This window comes from Aquarana catesbeiana, linkage group LG01 (genome assembly GCF_042186555.1).
Source record: "Aquarana catesbeiana isolate 2022-GZ linkage group LG01, ASM4218655v1, whole genome shotgun sequence".
Lineage (NCBI taxonomy): Eukaryota > Metazoa > Chordata > Amphibia > Anura > Ranidae > Aquarana > Aquarana catesbeiana.
Genome location: NC_133324.1, coordinates 532,290,483 through 532,298,789, shown reverse-complemented (window position 1 = coordinate 532,298,789; position 8,307 = coordinate 532,290,483). Strand labels below are relative to the sequence as shown.

Below are 8,307 nucleotides of genomic sequence, written 5' to 3'. Positions count from 1 at the left end.
ATAGGTTACTATGTATATTTATAAACAATATTCCTCCCATAATCCCCATGTAGAAAAATAATTATATGCATATTCTTATCAGAAATGGGATAAATAGGTTCCTATGTATATTTATAAACAATATTCCACCCATAATCCCTATGTAGAAAAATAACTATATGCATATTCTTATCAGAAATGAGTTAAATATATTCCTATGTATGTTTTACTACAATATTCCTCCCATAATCCCCATGTAGAAAAATAATTATATACATATTCTTATCAGAAATGGGTTAAATAGGTTCAAATGTATATTTATAAACAACAATCAACCCATAATCCCCATATAGCAATATAATTATATGCATATTCATATCAGAAATAGGTTTAATATGTTGCTATGTAAACTTATAAACAATATTCCATCCATAATCCGCATGTAGAAAAATAATTATATGAAATTTTTTAGAAATGGGTTAAATAGGTTACTATGTATATTTATAACTAATATTCCTCCCATAATCCCCATGTAGAAAAATAATTATAAGCTTATTCTTATCAGAAATGGGTTAAAGAGGTTCCTATGTATATTTATAAACAATATTCCACCCATAATCCCCATGTAGAAAAATAATTATATGCATATTGTTATCAGAAATTGGTTAAATAGGTTCCTATGTATATTTATAAACAATATTAAACCCATAATCCCCATATAGCAATATAATTATATGCATATTCATATCAGAAATAGGTTTAATATGTTGCTATGTAAATTTATAAACAATATTCAATGCATAATCCCCATGTCTAAAAATAATTATATGCATTTTTTTTAGAAATGGGTGAAATAGGTTACTATGTATATTTATAAACAATATTCCTCCCATAATCCCCATGTAGAAAAATAATTATATGCATATTCTTATCAGAAATGGGTTAAAGAGGTTCCTATGTATATTTATAAACAACATTCCACCCATAATCCCCATGTAGAAAAATAATTATATGCATATTGTTATCTGAAATTGGTTAAATAGGTTCCTATGTATATTTATAAACAATATTCCACCCATAATCCCAATGCAGAAAAATAATTTTATGCATATTCATATCAGAAATAGGTTTAATTTATTCCTATGTATGTTTAACTACAATATTCCATCCATAATCCCCATGTAGAAAAATAATTAGATGCATATTCTTATTAGAAATAGGTTAAATAGGTTCCTATGTATATTTATAAACAATATTCAACCCATGATACCCATATAGCAAAAACATTATATGAAATTCATATTAGAAATAGGTGTAATATGTTGCTATGTAAATTTGTAAACCATATTCCACCCATAATTCCTATGTAGAAAATAATTATATGCATATTCTTATCAGAAATGGGTTAAATAGGTTCCTATGTATATTTATAAACAATTTTCCACTATAATCCTCATATAGAAAAATAATTAGATACATATTCCTATCAGAAATTGGTTAAATAGGGTCCTATGTATATTTATAAACAATATTCTACCCATAATCCCCATATAGACAAATAATTATATTCATATTCTTATCAGAGATGTTTTAATTAGGTTCCTATGTATATTTATAAACAATATTCTACCTATAATCCCCATATTGAAAAATAATTATATGCATATTCTTATCAGAAATGGGTTAAAGAGGTTCCTATGTATATTTATAAACAATATTCCACGCATAATCCTCATGTAGAAAAATTATTATATGCATATTCTTATCAGAAATGGGTTAAATAGGTTCCTATGTATATTTATAAACAATATTCCACCCATAATCCCCATGTAGAAAAATAATTATATGCATATTCTTATCAGAAATGGGTTAAATGTATTCCAATGTATGTTTTACTACAATATTCCATCCATAATCCCGATGTAGAAAAATAATTATATGCATATTCTTATGAGAAATGGGTTAAATAGGTTACTATGTATATTTAAAAACAGTATTCCACCCATAATTCCTATGTAGAAAATTAATTATATGCATATTCTTATCAGTAATGGGTTAAATAGGTTCCTATGTATATTTATAAACAATATTCCACCTATAATCCCCATATTGAAAAATAATTATATGCATATTCTTATCAGTAATTGGTTAAATAGGTTACTATGTATATTTATAAACAATATTCCACCCATAATCCCCATATAGAAAAATTATTTTATGCATATTCATATCAGAAATTAGTTAAATACGTTCCTATGTATATTTATAAACAATATTCAACCCATAATCTCCATATAGCAATATAATTATATGCATATTCATATCAGAAATAGGTTTAATATGTTGCTATGTACATTTATAAACAATATTCCATCCATAATCCCCATGTAGAAAAATAATTATATGCATATTCTTATCAGAAATGGGTTAAAAAGGTTACTATGTATATTTATAAACAATATTCCACCCATAATTCCTATGTAGAAAATAATTATATGCATATTCTTATCAGAAATGGGTTAAATAGGTTCCTATGTATATTTATAAACAATTTTCCACTATAATCCTCATATAGAAAAATAATTAGATACATATTCCTATCAGAAATTGGTTAAATAGGGTCCTATGTATATTTATAAACAATATTCTACCCATAATCCCCATATAGACAAATAATTATATTCATATTCTTATCAGAGATGTTTTAATTAGGTTCCTATGTATATTTATAAACAATATTCTACCTATAATCCCCATATTGAAAAATAATTATATGCATATTCTTATCAGAAATGGGTTAAAGAGGTTCCTATGTATATTTATAAACAATATTCCACGCATAATCCTCATGTAGAAAAATTATTATATGCATATTCTTATCAGAAATGGGTTAAATAGGTTCCTATGTATATTTATAAACAATATTCCACCAATAATCCCCATGTAGAAAAATAATTATATTCATATTCTTATCAGAAATGGGTTAATTAGGTTCCTACGTATATTTATAAACAATATTCCACCCATAATCCCATATAGAAAAATAATTATATGCATATTCTTATCAGAAATTGGTTAAATAGGGCCCTATGTATATTTATAAACAATATTCCACCAATAGTCCCCATGTAGAAAAACAATTACATGCATATTCATATCAGAAATGCTTTAATTAGGTTCCTATGTAAATTTATTAACAATATTCCACCCATAACCCCATATAGAAAAATAACTATATGCATATTTTTATCAGAAATTGGTTAAATAGGTTCCTATGTATATTTATAAACAATATTCTACCCATAATCCCCATATAGACAAATAATTATATTAATATTCTTATCAGAAATGCGTTAAATAGGTTACTATGTATATTTATAAACAATTTTCCACCGTAATCCCCATATAGAAAAATAATTATATACATATTCTTATCAGAAATTGGTAAATAGGTTCCTATGTATATTTATAAACAATATTCCACCCATAATCCCAATGTAGAAAAATGATTATATGCATATTCTTATCAGAAATGAATTAAATAGGTTCCTATGGATATTTATAAACAATATTCCACCCATAATCCCCATATAGAAAAATAATTATATGCATATTATTATCAGAAATGTTTTAAATAGGTTCCTATGTATATTTATAAACAATATTCCGCCCATAATCCCTATGTAAAAAAATAATTTTATGCATATTCATATCAGAAATAGGTTTAATTTATTCCTATGTATGTTTAACTACAATATTCCATCCATAATCCCCATGTACAAAAATAATTAGATGCATATTCTTATTAGAAATAGGTTAAATAGGTTCCTATCTATATTTATAAACAATATTCAACCCATGATACCCATATAGCAAAAAAATTATATGAATATTCATATTAGAAATAGGTGTAATATGTTTCTATTTAAATTTGTAAACCATATTCCACCCATAATCCCCATGTAGAAAAATAATTATATGCATATTCTTATCAGAAATGGGTTAAATAGGTTCCTATGTATATTTATAAACAATATTCAACCCATAATCCCCATATAGCAAAATAATTATATGCATATTCATATAAGAAATAGGTTTAATATGTTGCTATGTAAATTTATAAACAATATTCCATCCATAATCCCCATGTGGAAAAATAATTATATGCATATTTTGTTTTAGAAATGGGTTAAATAGGTTCCTATGTATATTTATAAACAATATTCCACCCATAATCCCTATGTAAAAAAATAATTATATGCATATTGCTTTCAGAAATGGGTTAAATACGTTCCTATGTATATTTATAAACAATATTCCACTGAAAATACCCATATAAAAAATAATTATAAGCATATTCTTATTAGAAAAGGGTTAAAAAGGTTCCTACGTATATTTATATACAATATTCCACCCATAATCCACATGTAGAAAAATAATAATATGCTTATTTTTATCAGAAACAAGTTTAATATGTTGCTATGTATGTTTATCTACAATACTCCACCCAAAATCCCCATGTAGAAAAATAACTATATGCATATTCTTATCAGAAATGGGTTAAATAGGTTCCTATGTATATTTATAAACAATATTCCACCGATAATCCTTATGTAGAAAAAAATATTATATGCATATTCTTATGAGAAGTGGGTTAAATGGGTTACTATGTATATTTAAAAACAGTATTCCACCCATAATTCCTATGTAGAAAAATAATTATATGCATATTTTTATCAGAAATGGGTTAAATAGGTTCCTATGTATATTTATAAACAATATTCTACCTATAATCCCCATATTGAAAAATAATTATATGCATATTCTTATCACAAATGGGTTAAATAGGTTACTATGTATATTTATAAACAATATTCCACCCATAATCCCCATGTAGAAACATTTTTTATGCATATTCTTATCAGAGATGCTTTAATTAGGTTCCTATGTATATTTATAAACTATATTCCACCCATAACCCCATATAGAAAAATAATTATATGCATATTCTTATCAGAAATGGGTTAAATAGGTTCCTATTTATATTTATAAACAATTTTCCACCATAATTCCCATATAGAAAAATAACGTTATGCATATTCATATCAGAAATGGGTTAAATAGGTTCCTATGTATATTTATAAACAATATTCCACCAATAATCCCCATGTAGAAAAATAATTATATTCATATTCTTATCAGAAATTGGTTAAATAGGGTCCTATTATATTTATAAACAACATTCCAGCAATAATCCCCATGTAGAAAAATAATTATATGCATATTCTTATCAGAAATGCTTTAATTAGGTTCCTTTGTATATTTATAAACAATAGTCCACCCATATTCCATATGTAGAAAAGTAATGATATGCATATTTTTATAAGAAATGGGATAAAGAGGTTCCTATGTATATTTATAAACAATATTCTATCCATATTCCCCATGTAGAAAAATAATTATATGCATAATCTGAGCAGAAATGGGTTAAATAGGTTCCTATGTATATTTATAAACAATCTTCAACCCATAATCCCCTTATAGCAAAAAAAAATATGCATATTCTTATCAGAAATGGGTTAATTAGGTTCCTATGTATATTTATAAACAATATTCCACCCATAACCCCATATAGAAAAATAATTATATGCATATTCTTACCAGAAATGGGTTAAATAGGTTCCTATGTATATTTATAAACAATATTCCACCCTTAATCCACGTGTAGAAAAATAATGATATGCGTATTTTTATCAAAAATAGGTTTAATATGTTGCTATGTATGTTTATCTGCAATATTCCACCCAAAGTCCCGATGTAGAAAAATAACTATGTCCATATTTTTATCAGAAATGGGTTAAATATGTATTTATGTATGTAAATGTATATGTAAATTTATAAATGATATTCCACCCATAATCCATATGTAGGAAAATAATGATATGCGTATTTTTATAAGAAATGGGATAAATAGGTTCCTTTGTATATTTATAAACAATATTCTATCCATAATCCCCATCTAGAAAAATAATTATATGCATATTTATATCAGAAATGGGTTAAATAGGTTCCTATGTATATTTATAAACAATAGTCCACCCATAATCCATATGTAGAAAAATAATGATATGCATATTTTTATAAGAAATGGGATAAATAGGTTCCTATGTATGTTTATAAACAATATTGTATCCATAATCCCCATGTAGAAAAATAATTAGATGAATTTTCTGATCAGAAATGGGTTAAATAGGTTCCTATGTACATTTATAAACAATCTTCAACCCATAATCCCCTTATAACAAAAAAAATATATGCATATTCTTATTAGAAATGGGTTAATTAGGTTCCTATATATATTTATAAACAATATTCCACCCATAACCCCATATAAAAAAATAATTATATGCATATTCTTACCAGAAATGGGTTAAATAGGTTCCTATGTATATTTATAAACAATATTCCACCCTTAATCCACGTGTAGAAAAATAATGATATGCGTATTTTTATCAAAAATAGGTTTAATATGTTGCTATGTATGTTTATCTGCAATATTCCACCCAAAATCCCGATGTAGAAAAATAACTATGTGCATATTCTTATCAGAAATGGGTTAAATATGTATTTATGTATGTAAATGTATATGTAAATTTATAAACGATATTCCACCCATAATCCATATGTAGGAACATAATGATATGCGTATTTTTATAAGAAATGGGATAAATAGGTTCCTTTGTATATTTATAAACAATATTCTATCCATAATCCCCATGTAGAAAAATAATTATATGCATATTTATATCAGAAATGGGTTAAATAGGTTCCTATGTATATTTATAAACAATATTCAACCCATAATCCCAATATAGCAAAATAATTATATGCATATTCAAACAGAAATAGGTTTAATATGTTGCTATGTATATGTATAAACAATATTCCACCTATAATCCCCATGTAGAAAAATAATTATATGCATATTCTTATCAGAAATGGGTTAAATAGGTTCCTATGTATATTTATAAACAATATTCCACCCTTAATCCATATGTAGAAAAATAATGATATGCTAATTTTTATCAAAAATAGGTTTAATATGTTGCTATGTATGTTTATCTACAATATTCCACCCAAAATCCCGATGTAGAAAAATAACTATGTGCATATTCTCAACAGAAATGGGTTAAATAGGTTCCTATGTATATTTATAAACAATACTCCACCCATAATCCATATGTAGAAAAATAATGATATGCGTATTTTTATAAGAAATGGGATAAATCGCTTCTCGGCCTTTTGGCTAAGATCAAGTGTAGTATCTGTTCTTATCAGTTGCCAGAGGAGGCGATGTTGGCCCGACCAATAGTGGGAAGGGCGCATGCAAATCCGATGGCGTAATTGGACCTGGACAGACGGTTGAGGGAAAGTCATCACCTGTTGCCCATGGGGGCTTCAGTGGGCCTACCCAACCAGTCTAGAAAGGACCTCCTGGTGAGGATGGGTGCTGCACATGGGTCTGGCCGGAGGGTCGGGTCCCTGGCCTTCTGGCCTGGATTGTGGTAGCTCTAGCTACGGACAGTTTTTTGGGAGAGAACGCTTACTACCCCTTTGAGGGGGGGGGGAGTGGCTAGTATCTCCCGAATGTAATTAGGTAGGAGTGATGGGAGCGACGGTGGAGCCTGATGGTAAAGGGCTCTCACCAAGCTTCTGGATCTCCATGCCTTTCTGCCTGTGGTGGGGGCTGCTGTGGTCTGGGCTGTGGGTCGGGGTTGAACTTGAAAGCCTATGGAGTAGTGCCCCTGGAGTGGCAGGCCAGGGGTGCCATAGAATCACTGTGTGTGGCAGACACTTTGATTTTGGGCACCAAGGTCACTACACCATATACACGCTTTTTAAGCACCTGCCTCTTGGGCCGGGCCTTTTGGCTAGGACCAGAGGAATTTTTTATTCCTGGCCGGAGGGCCTGGTCATTGTTTCACACAATGGCCACTTCTTCACTCTTCTCTTCACTATCCCTTCCCCCACTTTTTTATTTATTTGAAACCTATGTTTGTTTTGTCACGTCTTGTTTTTGCACGTTTTGCACGATGAGTAAGGATGCGGGTCCTCGGGCCAGCCCTGAAAGTCTTGGGAAGGGGTGGACATGGCCTTTTGGCTTAGTTCGCCCTTTCTCATGGGGTCTCCCTTCGGGGGAGCCCCACCTAGTACTTGGGTGGGTCCTGTCTCGGCAGGCCCTCCAGAGAACGGGGTCTGTCTGGTTTCGGCCAGATAGACCATTGTAAGTACCTTTGTCCCCGCAGGAGCATAACGCCCCGGGGGATC

The 8,307-nt window shown here is 29.0% G+C and overlaps 1 pseudogene; it reads left to right on the top strand.

Annotated features, from left to right (window-relative positions):
* The first annotated feature begins 7,265 nt into the window (after positions 1-7,265).
* LOC141124363 (U2 spliceosomal RNA) lies at positions 7,266-7,376 on the top strand (annotated as a pseudogene).
* The last annotated feature ends 931 nt before the right edge of the window (positions 7,377-8,307 follow it).